The sequence below is a fragment of the Squalius cephalus genome (genome assembly GCF_949319135.1).
Source record: "Squalius cephalus genome assembly, chromosome: 1".
Lineage (NCBI taxonomy): Eukaryota > Metazoa > Chordata > Actinopteri > Cypriniformes > Leuciscidae > Squalius > Squalius cephalus.
The window spans coordinates 38,131,435-38,151,437 of NC_137122.1; the positions used below are offsets into that span (position 1 = coordinate 38,131,435).

General features: G+C 39.7%; 1 long non-coding RNA gene across 1 annotated transcript; it reads left to right on the forward strand.

Annotated features, from left to right (window-relative positions):
- Positions 1–12,359: 12,359 nt before the first annotated feature.
- LOC307154587 lies at positions 12,360–19,777 on the forward strand. Its single transcript, XR_013820393.1, has 4 exons — positions 12,360–12,394; positions 18,745–18,927; positions 19,501–19,542; positions 19,731–19,777. It is a non-coding gene; the product is annotated as an uncharacterized lncRNA (long non-coding RNA).
- The last annotated feature ends 226 nt before the right edge of the window (positions 19,778–20,003 follow it).

Genomic DNA, 20,003 nt, shown 5'->3' on the forward strand with positions numbered 1-20,003 from the left:
ATAAGAGGGAGAATGTATAGTTGGATCAAAAACTTTTTAACTGATAGGTGGATCTCAATAAGAGTAGGGAAAGAATTGAGTACAAAGTATTTAGTGGAAAATGGAACTCCTCAAGGGAGTATAGTTAGTCCAGTTTTGTTTTCAATTATGATAAATGAAGTGTTTAGTAGAGTTGATAGATCTATAAGTGTTGCTTTATTTGCAGATGACGGTGTTATGTGGAAAAAGGGAAGAAATATAGAATATTTAGTGAGGAAGATGCAAGAGGCAATTGGGAAGGCAGAGAAATGGGGAATGGAATGGGGTTTTAGGTTTTCAGTGGCAAAGACCAAAGTAGTCTGTTTTTCTCAAAGGAAAAATCAAGAACAGATTCAACTTAAACTTTATGACAAAAATCTAGAGAGAGTGGAATGTTTTAAATATCTTGGGATATGGTTTGACAAAAAACTTAACTGGAAAATACATATTGAGAATGTTGTTGAAAAATGTAAAAGAATATTGAATGTAGTAAGGTGTCTGAGAGGTAGAGAGTGGGGAGCAAGTAGGACCTCGTTGAAAGTAGTATATATTGGTTTAATTAGGGCAGTTATTGATTATGGATGTACAGTTTACCAGTCTGCTTCAAGAACATTATTAAAAAAGTTGGATGTTATTCAAAGTCAGGCGCTGAGACTATGTTGTGGTGCTTTTAAAACAACTCCAGTACCAGCATTACAAGTAGAAATGAATGAAATGCCATTGGAGATTAGAAGAAATCAGATAATAGCAACGTATTGGGCAAATTTAAAAGGGCATAAGGAAAGACACCCGACTCAGAAGGTGTTACAACCTTGTCAAGAAAGGGAAAGACGACAGATTAAGAGCTTTGGTTGGATAATAAGCGATGCAGTCAATGAGATAGGGATAGGAGATATTACGGTAAGCCCAACTTTGCCATTATCTAATGTTCCACCTTGGTTATTAGGGGAGTTAGGGGTAGATTTGCATTTTTTAGAATGGAAAAAAGAGAATAATATTGATAGGAGTCAGGTTAGTAGATACCTAGAGGAGAATTATTCTATGTTTACTAAAATATATACAGATGCATCAAAAACAAAAGATAATAGAGTAGGAGCTGCGTTCATTATACCAGAAATGAATGTTATGTTTAATAAGAGAGTAAATGATAATTTGTCAGTGTTTACAGGAGAAATGCTGGCCATTCTCTTAGCCCTTGAGTGGGTTGAAAATAGTAGGTCAAGGGAAGTGTTAATAGGGTCAGATTCAAGCAGTGTGTTAACCAGTATTAAGAACATGCAATCAGAAGCAAGACAGGCTATTTTGGTGGAAATAGCCCAAGTTGTTTATAGAATTAATAGAGTAGGAGTAGTAGTAAAATTCATCTGGATTCCAGCCCATATAGGAGTAGAAGGAAATGAATTGGCTGATAAATATGCCAAAAATGCTACAAAAAAAAACAGAGATAGATATGGTAATAAGTTATAGTAAGGCGGAAGTTAAAAGCATAATCAAAGCAGAAATGAGAAAGAAGTGGCAAGAGGAGTGGAATATAGAAACAAAAGCGAGAATGTACTACAGTATCCAGAAGAGGGTAGGAGGTATGAGAGAAAATAATAGGAATAAAAAGGAAGAGGACATAATTTCAAGAATGAGATTTGGGCATACTGGATTAAATAGTACGCTTAAAATAATAGGGAAACATGAGACTGGGATGTGTGAGGTCTGTAATATTAACGAAACAGTAGAACATGTAATTATTAATTGGCATAGGTATAAGGAAGAAAGGATGAGGCTGAAAGACTGGTTTAGAAAAGAAAAAATTTGATTTGAAATGAAGGAAATATTACAAATGAATTCAGGGCATGTAGGGTATAGAGCGATATTTGTGTTTTTGAATAAAACAGGGCTTAGTAGAAGGATATGAGTTTAGTTGTCTTAGAAAGTTATATTTAATAATAATGATAATGTATGAATATTAATAATGTTATTAGATATTTATAAAGTTATTTATTGGTTTATTTATGTATGTATGTATGTATTTATTTATTTATTTATTTAAAGGGTAGTGAGAGAAAAGGCTATTGTGATCCACACTCCATATCAGAAGGTGGCGGTAATGCACACTTAAAAGTTGTTTGCCAACCGCCATTAAAAGAAAGAAGAAGAAGAAGAAGAACCGGCATGCACTGCTTCAAGTCAGCCGCCGATCAGTCTGCCTATAGAGAGAAATGCACATGAAGTACGTTATCAGAGAGTAGTCTTTTTCTTGCGTTTTGAATAATTTCGTTTAAAGACTCTTCAAGCTTTGTGTATTTGATGTATTTCTCATGTCTGTGTGAGGCATACTGAGTTTCGTTAAGTTAGGATGAGATGCACTCCAGTTAACGTGCAATGCAAGTGACCGCGTGGGCGCCTCCGTGATTATTAACAGGCAATTTGTTGATGAATAAAATTGATTAAAATTAAGATACAATTTATACAAAACGAAATTAACTTTAAAGAAAGGCTTTAAAGTTTAAACAGTTGACATTTTCACAAATTCCAGTGTCCTTCCACACCTCCATCCCCAGTTTGCAAGGAAGAAACAAGCCCTTGAGCCCACTGTATCCGTGTGCAAAACTCACACATAGGCTACATAAGATTTGTGGAATTTTATGTATAATAATCATGGATGTACAGTACTGTTTGAAGATTGACAGGGAGAGGACAAGCATACTTAGGACTGTACTTAAGGGTTACAAGCGTCACACTGTTTTTTTTTTTTTTTTCATTAAAAGGTTTGAGTAGGCTACAATCGGTAAAAAATCAAAAGTTCGGAAAAACACAGCACAACACAGCCAAAAGTGGGTATTGAGGATCAACTCCTGCATATTGTACATTTTAAACACAAGGGTTATTTCAATTAATATCTAAAGAGTACAGCACATTCACAGTTCATTTTCTGTGCGAGAATCACAGTTCATTTTCTTCCTCCAAGCAGATATGTTAGCCTGGTTAAAACCAGACCATTCTCAGTAACTTACTTGCAGAGCAAATCTAAATTTGCCGGAAGTTGTCTGGGTTTTCCCAGCAATTTCGTTTGTGGTCAAAAATGTCACCAAGTTGGTCACTGGAATTCGCTGGATTTGACCAACAGAAAGCTGCTTGAAAGTGACTCCTGTGTGAGCTGTGCTTCATACACTACATCGCTACACTGCTGACAATGGTCAATGGACTTTTTTGCCTGTGTAATTTCACGAAATTCAAAAATGTGACCGCACATTTACTTGCTGCAAAATAACATGCAATCAATAATCAAATCTTCACAAGGGACATGTGAGGTACTTTACGAGTTAGAAAAGTGAAAAGGTACAGCAGATTCGTTTTCCGTGTGTTTTTCCTCTTTTCTGGTGGATAGTCGGTCCAGGCACTTCAGTGATTTTCAGGTCTACAGGAGGATTTTTATTCTTGTTCAAACTAGTATTTCAGCTATACCACAATCCCTGCAAAGAACAAAATTTACTGTTAGTAATGTTATTAAAGTGATAGTTGTGAAATTTAAATAATTTCCTCAGCCTTGTGACGTTCCAAACCTGTTTGACTTTCTGTCTGTGGAACCCAAAAGCAGATCTCAGGCATAATGCAACCCCTGTCACCGTCCGCTTTCACTGCATGAAACACAAGCAGAAAAAAATTGTGTAAATCATTCATGAAACCATTCTTATGTACACTTGTCTAGTTCAATTCAATGCAACAATTTATGTAAAAATGGTTAAGCTCCAAAAATGTCCCAGAAAAGATCCTAAAAATAATCAATGAGTTCACAACTCATGTGTTATGGGTTGTGTTGTAAGTTTTCTTAAGCCATTAAATAGCTTTTTCCTTTTTGTTTTTTGTCTTTTTTTTTTTGTCGAAAAAGACTAAACTTAAAGTTATAATTCAGAGTTAAAATGTCTTATATTCAAATGCAAATGATAAAGATATAAGAAAAAATGCATAGCATTATTGGTGCCAAACCTGTAATATTATTTTTCTGAGTAACATGAATGAGATTTGAGAGCATGAGGGAAGATTTTCAGAGAATAGCTGATTAAAAACACAAGTACACAGTCAAACAATACAATTTCACACGGAGAAAGTTCATAGTAATAAAGTACTGCATGTGGTGCAGGTAACTTACTGTAATTCAATGTTGCCACTGAAATGTTCAGATTATTTAAGAAATGTAGGCTACTGATTGTTCTGGGGAAACAAAAGAACAAAGATGATTATTCACAACATAATATTTATTGACCAGTAAATGGCTTTAAAATGGTAACTTATTTGAGAGAATGAGGGCACCTGTAGTAAGTAAAGTTAGGCTAAATAAAAACAGACCAAACTATATTAACCTGCTTTTGTTATTCATAACAAACGCCAATGAGACAGCAGGAATCAGCTAAATTAGTTAGGCTATCAGCAATTTGAAGACACAGTTGTACAGAATATGTTGAATTGAATGACTAAATCAATCTAAGACAATAAGTCAATAATTTCCATTTGTTCATTAGATCAACGTAGTTAGCATCGCGGCTAAAACCTTCATACCAGATACTGAGCAATAAACGAGTGGTAAACACTGTAAAAACGTAGAAATGTATAATACATTTAGTTTATATATATGTGTGTTTTAATATATAGTGAGTAGACTCTGTATTTATATTTATTTGGCGAGTTTACAAACCTTGTAATGGAGAGCCGAACAAACGGCGGAAGCTTTGATGAGAGGAGCCGTTACTTTCAAACCCGATGACGTCGATCAGCTGAGCTTTGTTGCGCGCGAGCAGCGCGAGGATCACTGAAGCGACGACAGCAGAGGAATAGCAGCAGTTTCGTGACAGAATAAAACTTTTCTCCTCCTGATTCTTCTTCTTCATATTATTAATATTATTATTATTATTATTTAGTGTTGTTGTTTAAGGTTAATTAATCAATAAAATAGGCCTATACTAAATAAATGGAAGCTACCCAGGTGAAAAAGACGTAGGCTACAGTTAAATGTATTAAAAATGCATTAAAGTATATTTGTATTGTAGGCCTACTAAAAACACACTCAAGAACATTTTTAATGCATTTAATAGTATGTCTTTTTCACCTGGGTATGTATACTGAATCAAACTTAAGTAGCCTATAATAATAATAATAATAATAATAATAATAATAATAATAATAGGATAATAATAATCTTATGGCCTCACTGAACCATTGGGTTCCTCCAGATGCTGGCTTTAACATAAGAGATCTTCCAGGAACCACTTAAATGTTAAAAGATCTTCCAATAACCCTTTTATCGCATTCAAGTTCCTCTATTTTCCCCCAAAGCTCTCCAGTAGCACTTCGAGGTCTCATGGTAATGAAAAGGTGACTTCAGAACCTCTGAACTAAATACAAAGTGCTTAAAGGATCCCATAAGTTCCAGCAAGAACCTCAAAGATTGTCAATGCTCCTCCAGTAACCCTACTATAAGAGAAAGAGCTTTGAGGCACTTAAATTACATTTGGAAGTTCCTTGAGTATCCGACAGGATATTTGAGGCTCCTTTAGATTTTACAGTGCATATGGGTACCGTTGGACGCGGATTACTTCAAGCCAAGATGCAATTCTTCTTAGCGGAACGTACGGGAGGAGCAAACTATACTCATCTTGTGTCTTTTCACGTTTAAATCGTTTAAATGTAATATCTCAGATATGATAAAATATAAGAATTATGTTTTGTTCTATTAACAAAATACAATATACTACTATTAACAAAATGTTAATAGTTTTTTTAAAAGTTAAAATGATACTTTATCCATTTGTTTTGTTGAGTCAAATGATTAACAATATAAATTGAACAAAGCTTAAAACAAAAAAATAATGATATGAAAACAAAGGTTGAGCGTTTGAACATTTGATTTAATTGCTCCAAATAAATAATAGTACTTTTACTTTTTAACTCCAACCCTACTCAAACTTATCCTATGTGTTTGCATGTTTAATGGGATGCATTCATAGATAGATGTGAAATATTATTATAACAAAATATAAATACAGAAATATATAATTGTTTGTGTTTTGTTAGCTTAAGTTTCAGTGTGGATTGTTTGTGTAACCTTTAGACGTTAATGAAGATAATTTAATATTTTGTCTAAATCATGCAGAAAACCATCTAATTCCAAAGGGACTACTATTAAATATGTGTACCTTGAAATGCAATGCAAGTCGCTTTGGATAAAAGCGTCTGCTAAATGAATAAATGTAAAATAATATCTATTGCCACTGTATATTAAAAAATAACTCCAGATGTTCATACCTCCATGAACAACAGCCTTTTTGAAGTGGATTTTTATGTGATTATTCAATTTTCCCGTTTTGTCTGTTTAAAAATACTGCTATCACAAAAAGGGTAGTGAACATTTCTGCAGCATGTTGTGCATTGCTCCAAAGGTGTTAGCGTTGAACCTCTCTGAATTATGTATATGGTTCTGTAGGTGAAATAAAATACAATTAATGCAATTCTCATGGTCAGAAAATGTAACAAATGCTATAAAATACAACGCTTAACAACAAATTAAATCACAAACCATAAATATGTAACCTAACAAAGTGATACAATCCAACTGTAAAATAACAATACATGATCAAGTGCCATCGTCACAATTCTCACTTAGTAACATTTATTAAGTCAAGTCACCTTTATTTATATAGCACTTTTTACAATACAGATTGTTTCAAAGCAGCTTTACACGGATCAAAATAATGCAACAAAATTTGTCTCGGCAGATCTTTAACAAAATAGTGTCATAATCCAGCTTAAGTAGGTTCAGTGTTGATTCATTTCTGTTGTAAAAAAAGTTATTCATTCAGTTAATTAATCTATATAACGTTACGTTAGCCATTCTGGAGAAAACTGTGATGTTATCATCCAGCTCAGTTCAGTTCTCATATAATGGTGTCAATGACAGATCAATAGTATTGTTGAATATTAACTTACAAAATACTTAGAGCCGTTTTGTATAAGCGTAACGTTAAGTATGTTGTATCCAACAAAGATATAACTTATTTTTAGCTTCTTCTCTTCTTCTTTTCCTTGTTCTACCATGTTAAACATGAACTCCGTCCACTTCCGGCATCAGACTTTGACCCCGCCCACTTCCGGCATCAGACTGTCAGGCTGGAGCTGTCGTCCTCACACTGTTATGACGTATGGTTCTGCGGTTCTGCAGTTGGTTATTATTGGCAGAGATGACAGGCTCTGCATGGGTTCATGGGCTAACAGAGATCATCGCCCTCCAGCGGTGAACCATTGAAATTTCGAAACATTTCGAAACAGTTATGGCGTTACGAAGCCGCATTCAGAGCTCGTTTACGGAAATCAGGTGAGTTCCCTTTCGAACGGTCACTTCGTATTGCATAGCTATACGCAGTGGGGAAACTCCTTTTCCTCGATTTACTGAAGCTTTTGTTTAAAACGCATTTGCAGCTGCACAGCTAGCACATTGAGCGTCCAGTTCGCTCATAGGCTGTGCTGCAGCAACTGCACAAACCAATGGCGCGGGCGCCTCTGACCTGCAGCCAATGAGCATCATTGCACGTCAGAGCTCCCCAAGGGGGCGTGGCCTTAGCCTATATCAGAGCCCCGAATTCGCCATTATAGCAGATTTTACTCCTTCAGCGACAACTGCATGTCCCTGACTGATTACTGCAAGCTTCGCCGTAGATCAAGCCCTTCAGTTTGAGCGAGCATTCCTGTCAGCGGATCACGCCCTTTCTGCCGTTTTCCCCCTGACGCCGTCTCACCTGTGGCTATCCGGCGACGACGACTATATCCTTTCTATTATTGCAAAATGTCTAGTTCATCCTGTGCCACGTGCGGTCTCAAGCTGCACAAGGCCGATGGACACTCATTTGTGCCCGAACACGGCGGCTAGCTGGCGAGCTAGAGCTACCCACCCCAACAAACCCTGTAGAGTCACTTCAGCCCTCGCTGGACGCGCGTATTCCGCCTCCGGCCAGGCTGCAGCGGCTCTACACACCATGGCTGTGCTGCCAGTGTACCAGGCCAAGCTCCTCCAGTCGATGGACGAGGTTGGGCCTAACCCCGAGGCCTTCAGTGATCTGAGGAGCGCGACGGACTTAGCCTTACGAGCTACAAAGGCTACAGCACAGGCCATAGGGAAAAGCATGGCGAGCTTGGTTGTGTTAGAGCGCCACCTCTGGCTTAATCTAACGGAAATCAAGGAGACGGACAAGACGCGATTTCTCGACGCCCCCGTATCCAGCGCCGGCCTCTTCGGCCCTGCGGTTAAGGGATTTTCAGAGAGATTCACCGAGGCACAGAAGGCGTCCCAGGCCATACGACACTTCTTGCCAAAGCACTCCAGCTCTATGTCCAACAAGGCCAAGCCAGCTTCTTCGCTGCAACCAGCCCGACCAGTGAAGCAGGTATCTCAGCCCCACCCCGCGGCAGATACCTTCCGCCAGCCGAGATCGGCTAAACGCTACCCGATGCCCTGACGCCAAGGCCCGCGGCCCAGCGGTGTAAGCGACCCGGTGCCACCGAAGTCGTCCCAGCAAGGATGAAGAGAGAGGGTTCGTGTCTCGCGCTAGCTGGACCGCCCTTGAAAAAACCCGCACTACTTCCCGCAGCTCCCTGTTTAGCTCAGGCGGCTGGGGATTTTATTATTGTAAACAGGCCCGCAGCAGTGAGTGCGCCTCTACAAACAAACGCCGTTTTCACGGCGACCCAAATAAAGCACAAAAAGAGTATGTTTCACAATCACAACTCATGGTTTCACGGTCCCCCTACATTAGGTGGCCCCCTCCATGTTGTAACACTGTCTCCCCCACAGGCAAAAGCTTGTGCAGTCAGTCAAACACTCAATATGTGCACAAATCACAAAATAAGGGTAATAAGTCCCCTCACGGTAGGCGACTCATCCCAAACAGTGGTTCAATCCTTAGCCACAAGGGTGCAGGCCTGGCAAGCCATCCCCGAAGTGTCGAGTTGGGTCTTAAACATTATAAAGCGAGGCTACTCGCTCCAATTTGCTAGCAGACCCCCAAAGTTTCAGGCGGTTGTTGAGTCTTTATATTCAGATAGACCCTCGTCACAGGCCATACTTGAGATTCGCCTTCGAGGGGCAAGCTTATCAGTACACGGTCCTGCCTTTCGGTCTGGCCCTGGCACCCCGTACATTCACGAAATGTATGGATGCAGCGCTTTCTCCTCTGAGACATCAGGGAGTTCGCGTGATGAACTATCTCGACGACTGGCTGGTGTTGGCGCAATCGAGAACAGAGCTAATAGCTCACAGGGATTTGATTCTCGGCCATTTGAAATGCCTGGGTCTCACAATCAATGTTACCAAGAGCAAACTAACACCCAGCCAGAGTATAGTCTTTCTGGGCACAGTTTTAGACTCTATGACGATGACAGCGCGGCTCACACCAGAGCACGCGCTCTCAGTGCGGACGCTGGCAGCCTCGTTCAGAGCGCGCGAACCCTGAAAAAATTTCAGAAACTTCTGGGTCTCATGGCAGCGGCATCGTCAGTACTCTGTTTGGGACTACTGCGCATGCGCCCGCTGCAGCACTGGCTGAAGCGTCGTGTGCCAACCCATGCGTGGCAGTCCGGCAGCCTGCGCATCATGGTGAATCACGGTTGTTTGAAAGCCCTGGTTCCCTGGCGAGCTCAGGACTGGTACCTCAAGGGTGTGACTATGGGAGTAGTTTCCAGAAGGAAAGTGGTGTTTACAGACGCATCCAACCTGGGTTGGGGTGCTCTGCACGAGGGCAAGCCTGTCTCCGGCCTCTGGTCGAGCACGGAGCAGAGCTTACATATCAACTGTCTGGAAATGAAAGCGGTTGGTTTGGCCCTAAAAGCCTTTCTCCCAAACCTAAAAAGTCACCATGTCCTGGTCCGCACGGACAACATGTCAGTGGTGGCTTATATAAATCGCCAGGGCGGCATTTGGTCGAGCAGCCTGTGTGCCATTGCGAGAGACCTCCTCCTCTCTGAGGGCAATGCATATCCCGGGTGTTCAAAATCTGGGCGCGGATATGCTGTTACGGGGCAACACTCCCCCAGGCGAGTGGTCCCTGAACTCACAGACGGTTCGTCTGATATGGAGTGTGTTCGGAGAGGCCGAAATAGACCTTTTCGCCTCGAGATCCAACACTCATTGCAAAATGTTCTTCTCGAAAAGCAGGGATGCGTTGACCCATCTTTGGCCCAACTGCCCCCTTTATGCTTTTCCCCCTGTATTGATGATTCCACAAGTCATAAAGAGGGTCAGGGAGAGCGGGCGCCCAGTCCTACTGGTGACCCCTCTCTGGAGATCCAGACCGTGGTTTCCGGAGCTGATTCAGCTGTCAGATACAGCCCCATGGCCTGTTCCTATGAGGAAAGACCTCCTCTCTCAGGCCAAGGGAACGATATGGCATCCGCGACCCGATTTGTGGGCCCTCCATGTATGGCTCCTAAACGGGTACCCGGGGATCTCCCCGGAAAAATTCTAAACACTATCTCAGAAGCTAGGGCTCCGTCTACTAGGCGCCTATATGCTTTGAAATGGTCAGTTTTTTCCAGCTGGTGCTTGAAAAACTGTGTGGACCCAGAGTCATGTGAGATAGCTGTGGTACTCTCCTTCCTGCAGGAGCTGTTGGACGCGGGTCGCTCCCCGTCCACGCTCAAAGTGTATGTGGCAGCTATTGCAGCGCATCATGCTCTGGTGGCTGGCCAGTCGATAGGAAGAGATGAGCTGGTGGTGCGTTTTCTGAAGGGCGCGAGGAGAATGAACCCCTCCAGACCCCCTTCTGTGCCCATCTGGGACCTGTCTCTGGTCCTGAGGGCCTTAAAGGGCCCGCCATTTGAGTCGCTTCAGTCGGTTGATCTGAAACCTCTCTCGCTAAAGACTGCCCTCCTGTTGGCACTGGCATCTATCAAGCGAGTAGGTGATCTGCAGGCGCTCTCTATGAGCCCTTCATGTTTAGAGTTTGGTCCAGGTGACACTAAGATCATCCTCAAACCCAGACATGGTTATGTTCCTAAAGTGCTCTCAATGCCGTTCAGAGCACAGGTCATTACATTATTAGCTCTTCCCCCTTATGAGGAGGATGGGGAGATTAATCTTCTCTGCCCTGTCAGAGCACTGAGAATCTATCTGGAGCGTTCTGCTTCTTTCAGACAGTCAGAACAGCTTTTTGTCTGCTTTGGTGGCCGATCCAAGGGCGATCCAGTCACTAAGCAAAGATTATCTAGATGGATTGTGGATGCTATATCTATGGCTTATACCTCTCTGGGCCAGGTTTGTCCCATAGATATTAAAGCCCATTCGACTAGAGGCATGGCTTCGTCGTGGGCTTGGTCATCTGGTTTTCCCATTCAAGATATTTGTGATGTGGCTGGCTGGTCCTCGCCTTCCACATTTATGAAATTTTATAACATGGAAGTGTCTTCGCTGCATGCAAAGGTATTGGCGATATGATGAAGGCCCGGCGGGTGCCCGGTCTCGTCTGCATTGTACTGTGCATAATCACACACACATATATAAAACCCACTTGCTGGTTATATTTTTATTATACTGATAGCCCCGACGGTGTCCGGGTTCATTGGTATTATATTAACATATATTTCATAAGACCCGACGGTGTCTGGTCTAATATATATATTTATATAAATGGTTTCGGGCTAGTTTTGGGCTCAGGTATCCTGAGTTCATTTTGGTGACCGGTTACTTTGTGTGCGGCGTTTTGCAGGGCGTCCCCACTGCGTATAGCTACGCAATACGAAGTGACCGTTCGAAAGGGAACTACTCGGTTACTGTCGTAACCTCACTTCCCTGAGATAGGGAACGAGTATTGCGTTGCCAGCCGCACTATAGTAACCAGGTGAGTTGTCGCTTCAGTTGTTGAAACCTGCTATAATGGCGAATTCGGGGCTCTGATATAGGCTAAGGCCACGCCCCCTTGGGGAGCTCTGACGTGCAATGATGCTCATTGGCTGCAGGTCAGAGGTGCCCGCGCCATTGGTTTGTGCAGTTGCTGCAGCACAGCCTATGAGCGAACTGGACGCTCAATGTGCTAGCTGTGCAGCTGCAAATGCGTTTTAAACAAAAGCTTCAGTAAATCGAGGAAAAGGAGTTTCCCCACTGCGTATAGCTACACAATACTCATTCCCTATCTCAGGGAACTGAGGTTACGACAGTAACCGAGTAGTTTGGCAGAATTTTCTTTTTTTTTTTTTACAGTCTGTGGCTCCGAACCATATAGCTCCGAACCACTGATTCGAAACGCCCATCACTATCAGTAATTATTCGGTACAGCAGGTGGCAGTAAGTCTCAATGAAACTAACGACAAGCTCAGAGAAGAAGAATCATCGTTGTGGGGATAGAGAGCCTAAGTCCCTCCCCTTCCGGTCGACCACCATGGGACCTTATTTCGGAAAAATATTGTATGGGAGTCAATGGCGAGAGACAACAAATATTTTGATCTTGTTTGAATTGTGCCCTGATTTACACATATGATGTTTGTCAATTTAAAAGATAAATTTTAAAGTCAAGAAAGTCGCAGCTTGATGTAAAACTGCTGAGGTATAAGACTGTGAAAATACGTAATTACAAAGACTACAAACCCAGAAGGCGCACATGCGACGTCATACCTTTTCTCTCAATGAATGAAGCTAACTTTACTGAAGCTAACGTCTGTCATTTTTTCTATAGTCTTACATTATAATCGTAATGTTACGCCGTCATGCCTGAGTGTTTTGAGCCAGAATACACACATACGAGCAACGGATCTTGTGACGTACATAGTGCGAGACGAGAGATGTAGTTCATTGAGCGATTTTCACATAAAACTAAACGTTACTCTTCTGTTTTATGACAAACTGCGACTTTCTTGACTTTCATAATTACCTTTTAAATTGACAAACATCATATGTGTAGTTCAGGGCACAGTTCAGACGGAATAAAAAGATAAGTTATCTCTCGCCATTGACTTCCATACATATTTTTTCCGAAATAAGGTCCCATGAGCCGGAAGCGGAGGGGCGGGACTTAGGCTCTCTATTGTGTTGTGTCTTTAGCCGTTTCTCAATACCAAGTACGCAAAGTTCGGACTTGAGTCCTTGGTAGTTCGGACTTGACAAGTTCGACTCAGGAGAACGAACTCCCGAGGACGAGAGGACGCAAGTCCGATAATTCTGAAATGGAACAGCGGCGTACTTGATAGTGTCACTCGCTCTGGCTACTCCGGTTATCTCTTTATGTATATCTAGGCTACAAATAAAACAAAATATGTTATAAACCACCACTTTGCCTCTTTTCATTTTCATTTAAAAAAATCTTTAACATAATGGCCACACAAATGTGGTTCAGGCAACGCAATTGATTATCTTCACTGCATATTTATAACAACATGAAATATAAAGCACAACCCTGACTCTTTTTGTTTTCATTTAAAAAATATGATGAATAAAAAACATTATAATATTGATCATTAAAACTAACATTTAGCAAAAAGAGACAGGGTTGTGTCATTTAATTTTATGTACATACAGTGAAGAGAATGTAGGCAACATGTAGGCTATAATAAAATATTTTATGTTTTAAATATATAAAATAAAATGATTTTTTTTTGTTAAATGTCAGTTTTAATGATCAATAATAGCCATTCTAAAAGTATAAGTAGCCTAAAAGGTATAAGAAGCTATACAATAATAAAGCCAACGATTCAGTCAAAGATAAGTCAGCTCTCTAGGCTACAACGTTAAAGTTAAATAGACAAAAGTTAAATAAAGCTATGAAACTTCACTTTGCCCTCAGCTAAAACGTTTTGCCAGGGAACAAATTATAGATTAATGAGACAAATAAAATAAATAAATCGCCCGTTAGATATACACAAGACGAATGTTAAACCACTAGACTAGAGACATCCGAGCCAGCGGCAAGTCAGCAGCACTAGCCGAGGAAAGGCTGTTCTCGGCGGGGTACGAGCGCCGAGCGTCCGATTGCCTGGTTCTCACAACTCCGAAAACGTCAGATCAAATTTTCAAATAGGCGCTATCTTTATAAATAAACCAAAGATTTGAGCTTTAAACAACTACATTCTCGCCTGAAATACTCTTAAAACTACATTTCGTGAGGTGGAGTGATGGAGGGTCTCGTAAGGGCAGGTGGAGTGAAGGGCAGGTGGAGTGATGGAGGGACTCATCCATGGCACCATCTCCAGGATTCAGCTCTGGGCTCCTCATCCTCAGTGCTTACACCAGCCTGCTGACATTTCAGATCCTACAAAAATGCACAAACATAACACAAAAGCAGTCATTTTAACCGTACAATGTCATTTGATTTCAGTATTATTTAGAAGACAAAAACGCTTTTTTTCACAAATGCCGCCATCATCTTTCCTTGCAGGTCCTGCTCCACCACAAAAGCTGTGCAGCAAATGCACAGAAATCAAGAATCAGAAAAGTGCTGTGATAGCTCTGTTTGAAATTACGATAATTAAACTACAAATTAATATTTAAATAGTTGTTGTTATTCATTTCTGTAGTATACTCACTCAAAGCCTTTGTTGGCAGCATTCAGCTTCATGAGCCACTCTCCACCGGATAAACACACATCTGTTCATCTGTCCCTGTAACATCCAGACAAGATTCACATTACCTCTGTGATGAGCTCAACACTACATTTTAGGGATGCACTGATGTGAAAATTGTGGCCGATACCGATAACCGATATTAATATTGCTGTTATGGCCGATACCGATAACCGATATTAATATTGCTGTTATGGCCGATACCGATATTTACCGATGTCGATATCTCTCTATAGAAAACAATTTTTAATGATTATCAAATAAAGAGCTATTTTCCAAAACACTTTTTTTTTTTTACTTTAGAAATGACTGATATTGGGCACCTTTACCTGTATGCAAAATATGTCACACATACGACACACATGCATTATATTGCATTGCATATAATGTGTGCTGGTCAACTTGTCTAAAATTAAGAAACCCTTAGAAAACAGGAAAAAAAAAAACAGGAACATTGTGTACAATTAAGATAGGCTACTTAATTTATTATTCCAATATCCAAATATGATACTAAATACCACAGGGAAAAGGGCTTCTATTTGTGACATGCTGTCTTTGCCTTTGAACATTGCACATTTTAAACAGGACACGCATTAGCTGAATAAATGTTAGCCAATACAAACATATTTATAGAAAACAGTTGACAATGAATAGACAGGAGTCCAATAATAGCATAACGAATCACTTATTCTAAAAAAAATAATAACAAGTAGCCTATAGGCTATAGCCTAAGACGAATCCGACATGGGCTGTGTTAACAGTAAAACGTCCGTCATTTAACGAATTTTAAAAACACAGATGGATAATACAAAATGCTTTCTGACATTTTGATAGAAAAAAAACAAAACAAGCAAGAACAAAATTTAAACTTAGCCCGTCAATTTTTCATTTTACAATTATCTTCTCTCTCTGTGTGCGCGCGTCCGTGTTTGTGAGGGAGAGCTCGCGCAGCTCTGATACAACGGTAGCCTACTTTTTAATCCATAAGTAACGAACACGCTAGTTTTCATACAAAATAAATATGTAACATAATTAGGTAGGCTACTTTAGTTATTATTAACACAATAACGTAACACGGCTACGTTTCTCAACACTGAGAATGAATAAATAAACGCCTGTTTCTCCACTCGCGCTTATCAGTAGGCTAATCCACAAATCACACGTGCTGTCACTTTTGAGAAAAATCAAATTCGAACGGGTATCAAATATCAAGCAATAGGCTATATTCAAATATCTACGAGTCAAACAAGTAATAAAAACTCAGTGAGTGTTTTAGCGCAATTTTCTCACCTCATGGGATCACAACACTAAGAGATAGTAAATCTTTTCCTGGATTTTTTTTGTGCGTTCCCGAGATTAGACCTTCCTTAACATAATGCCGAAAACCCGAAGTCTCTAGGTGGTCTGGTTGAGGAGTAGATAGAAGTGCAAGATTGGTGCGCACAGACGCACAGAACAGAAATCATGAGTTAACAATCACAATTTGTCCGGTGGAAAATTGCGCTAAAAACGATCAATCAAAAATGTGTCATGAAGAGGGAAAAAACATAAGTCGCACTGGACTGCGTTAACAATGTTACTGACGGGACAGTTCTCTGTTACGCACCTCTGAAAGCGGCATTAAAAGATCGCTTTAAAACTTTCACAGAGACCTCAAACAGAAAGCATAAAGCCTGTCTTTAAATTTAATTTCGTTTTGTATTAATTGTATCTTAATTTTGATCAATGTTTCATCAAAAATAAATAAGTAAATATTAGAAAATATTTAATCAGGACATGGAGGCGACGGCGCGTGAACTGAAGCGTGTCTCAAATGAACCGAAACCTACCTGCCTCACAGACCTGAGACATATATAGAAAGCTTGAAACATCTATTTTTAAACAGAACAATTCAAAACGAAAGAAAACAGACTGTTCTCTGCTTATGCCATCTGTATGAAATGTGTATTTCTCTCAGGCGCCTTCACTACTGCTAAGATCGCGAGTCAGCATCGTCAACTTCATCTTCAACTTCACACGTCAAATATCGGCCTGTTCACATCGGCCCTATTTCGACATCGGAACGATACCGATGTGTAAAAAAAATGAATATATCGGCCGATATTATATCGGCGGCCGATATCGTGCACCCCTACATTTACATGTTGAGGTTGTTTTAACTTTTTATCCAACATAAATGTTCCTCAATTTATCAACAGTAGGCTAATGGACAAATAAAATAGATAACTTATGTTTAGTTACTTTATTTGTTCTACAGGGTGGGCCATTTATATGGATACACCGTAATAACATGGGAATGGTTGGTGATATTAAAGTCCTGTTTGTGGCACATTAGTATATGTGAGGGGGCAAACTCCTCAAGATGGGTGGTGACCATGGTGGCCATTTAGAAGTCCACAAACAGGACTTTAATATCACCAAGACACCAACCATTCCCATGTTATTACGGTGTATCCATATGGCCCACCCTGTACATAATAGCACACATACATCATCACTCAGATGTCTATTTCATGTTGTGATGTGCTCTTCTGCAATACTTATTGAAGATTTTCCTGTCAGATGTAAATAGACATTTAAAATAAGCGTCTTTAAGATGTAGGGGAGCGCGGCCGGGGCACAATAAGGCGGGGTTCGTTGTAACACGCTTGTTTTAAATACTTCCGCACATGCTTGGATGACGGAACTTTGTTTATTTACTAGTTGCCATATCAACACTATATAGAAAAAAAAAAATCCGCCAAAATATTTTTTTTTTGGAAGATATCCATAGACATTTATTAAACCATAGCAAAAGTAAATTTCTTACTTAAGTTAATTTTTCATCTCTATTTTTTGTGTTTATTTAAAATAAGACAAATCTGATATTATTTTAATCTCCAAGATGTTATTTAACAGTTGAGATAGTTCTTTAATGCTTCGCTAACTAGCAGAAGACACTAGCAGGGTTTAAATCCCAGTTGTGCAGGCGAGGGAATGTTGTAACACTGCTTTACAATGTGCCCCTATTAGAAATATGCTATTATATTCTATACTTTTATTAATTTTATTGAGAAAACGTGAGAAAAAGGTGAATAAAGAGTCAATGTCCAGAAATTACTAATTATTTATTTGTTTTGAACTATGTTGTATAGCTGTGTTTTCATGTGTTCGTAGTCAAAACTCAAAAATGAGTTTCTATTTAATTATTAAAAATTGCCATTATTTTATATGAAAAAGTTTTTTAATTGTATTTTATTTAGAAAATATTTTAGTTTGTTTTGTATATTTTTTTCATTAGATCAGATAACATTTTAAGCTGCCATATGTCATGTTACAATGTGCCCCACACATGTTACAATGTACCCCACCTATGGGGCATGTTGTCACATTTCACTTCCATTCTTTCGGGGTATATCAAGAAAAAAGTATATACTGTATTAATAAAACAAAAACACATAATTGTACTAGACATGTGGGAAATTAATGTGGGAAAAAATAAATACTCTGAACCAAGTAGATTTACACAAACTGAGAAAGTCAAAAAGCGTTAGGTTGTGCCCCGCTCTCCCCTATATGGCTTATGTAAATCCACTTTAGAGACGTAACTTACGTGTCCTACTGGAGCTCCCCTGTAGCTAACGTTATACATAATAAAACGTGTTTTTACAGCAAAATCACAACTATACTGTACTGTGTAACGTCTTTACACCTTCAACAATTCAACAGTTTACTCTACAGTAGTTCAACACATGCAATTTTAACACAAGGAACGTGTTTACTCACATTTGAAATCACCCGCGTCGCTGATCTCTGCGATGTTTGATAATGCGACGTATCCTCTCGCGTGGCCTCCTGGGATAGAAGAGTGTCCATCGGTTGAGCACTCGAAAATCTGGCCGAAAGCAGTAAGCCATCCGGGAACTTCTCGCCTACTCTTTTATGAATACTGATGTTTCGAACGTACTGCTTTGACCTTCCTTCACGTACTGTTTTCGACTACTAGTAGGAAAGTAGGCATATTCGAACGCACTTAAGTCCGAATCTCGCGATAATACGTCATCCAGGTAATTCTCGCCTAATCTTTTGGATTCGTACTTTTAGCTCGCCTACTCTTTTTCCCATACTGAATAGTAGGGAAGAGGAAGTATGCGGTTTCGGACGCAGTATATGAGTGATCTGCTTCCATCTTATCCCTAATTTTGTGTGTACCTTTTTAAAGAGAGTTTACTATATCTAGGCTATTTATCGAATACCCAAATAAGAAACGATATCAGCAGCCAGACGAGGTGCTACAAGTATTGTTAAGTGAAGTGGATCATCGGACCTTCTCTATTTGTCCGGTTGAAGGTAACGTTACATACATCCGTTCATATATACATCAACATAGCATGTACAACTAAAGATTTTATGGTGAGTTTTGCGCGTTGTCTACCTTAAATGCATACTCTGTCTTAATGTTAAATGAATAAAATCAATGTCGGCGAATTCATCCACTGTATGTGCTGTCCACTGCCATTGTCTTTTAAATCAAGACTTTATTAAAGCGTGAATCTATCTAACAATAACAACGTAAGGGAGCCAGCCTGTCATTAATGGGTTCATTTACCCATGACCTGCTGACTGTTCATTTCCATTTTTAACGTTACATGGCTAACGTTACTTAATTTTTTTTGTTTGTTTTTTAAATCATACCACCGTAACGTTAGAACCATTGCAATGCACATCACAATGTATCATGCGAAAATGACTAATCTGAAATTCAAGTTACGTTCAAGTTTTTGTATGGACTAGGTAGGCTAAGTAAAAAAAAATATTAAAAAAAAGGAAATGAAATATGAAAAAAATATGTGGACCAACATGTTGATCACATGACCAGAATTCGGAGGCCCGTTTCAAAGAACTTGTTATATGTTCTTGCAGGTTATTTAGGGTGCTTCTTGCTCTGCAGTGATGACGTCACTGGTAAGTGCCTCAGCATCTAGTTATAATCATGTCCAACACCAGTCAGATTTGGCAGAATGCAAATTGTGTCATTTTAGAAGTGATGTATAAATTTTTATCTATAATATCATCAAACTGTACAGTTCAGCAGTACAAACTCTTAGAAGTATAATTGTCTCTCAGCCCTAAGAGATTGTTCTTGTTTGCAGGGGAGCAGCAGTTCCTCCACAACGGAGTATGTAGTACGAGTTCCTAAGTAAGATTTAAATTATTTATATATATATTTTATAGAGTGATCTATAAATATGATATGATATATCTTAAAGGTGCTCTAAGTGATGCGACGCGTTTTTTAGGCCAAAACATTTTTTGTCACATACAGCAAACATCTCCTCACTATCCGCTAGCTGCCTGTCCCCTGAACACACTGTAAAAAAACGCGGTCTCTCTAGACACCACACGACTGACAGACAAGAAGTTTG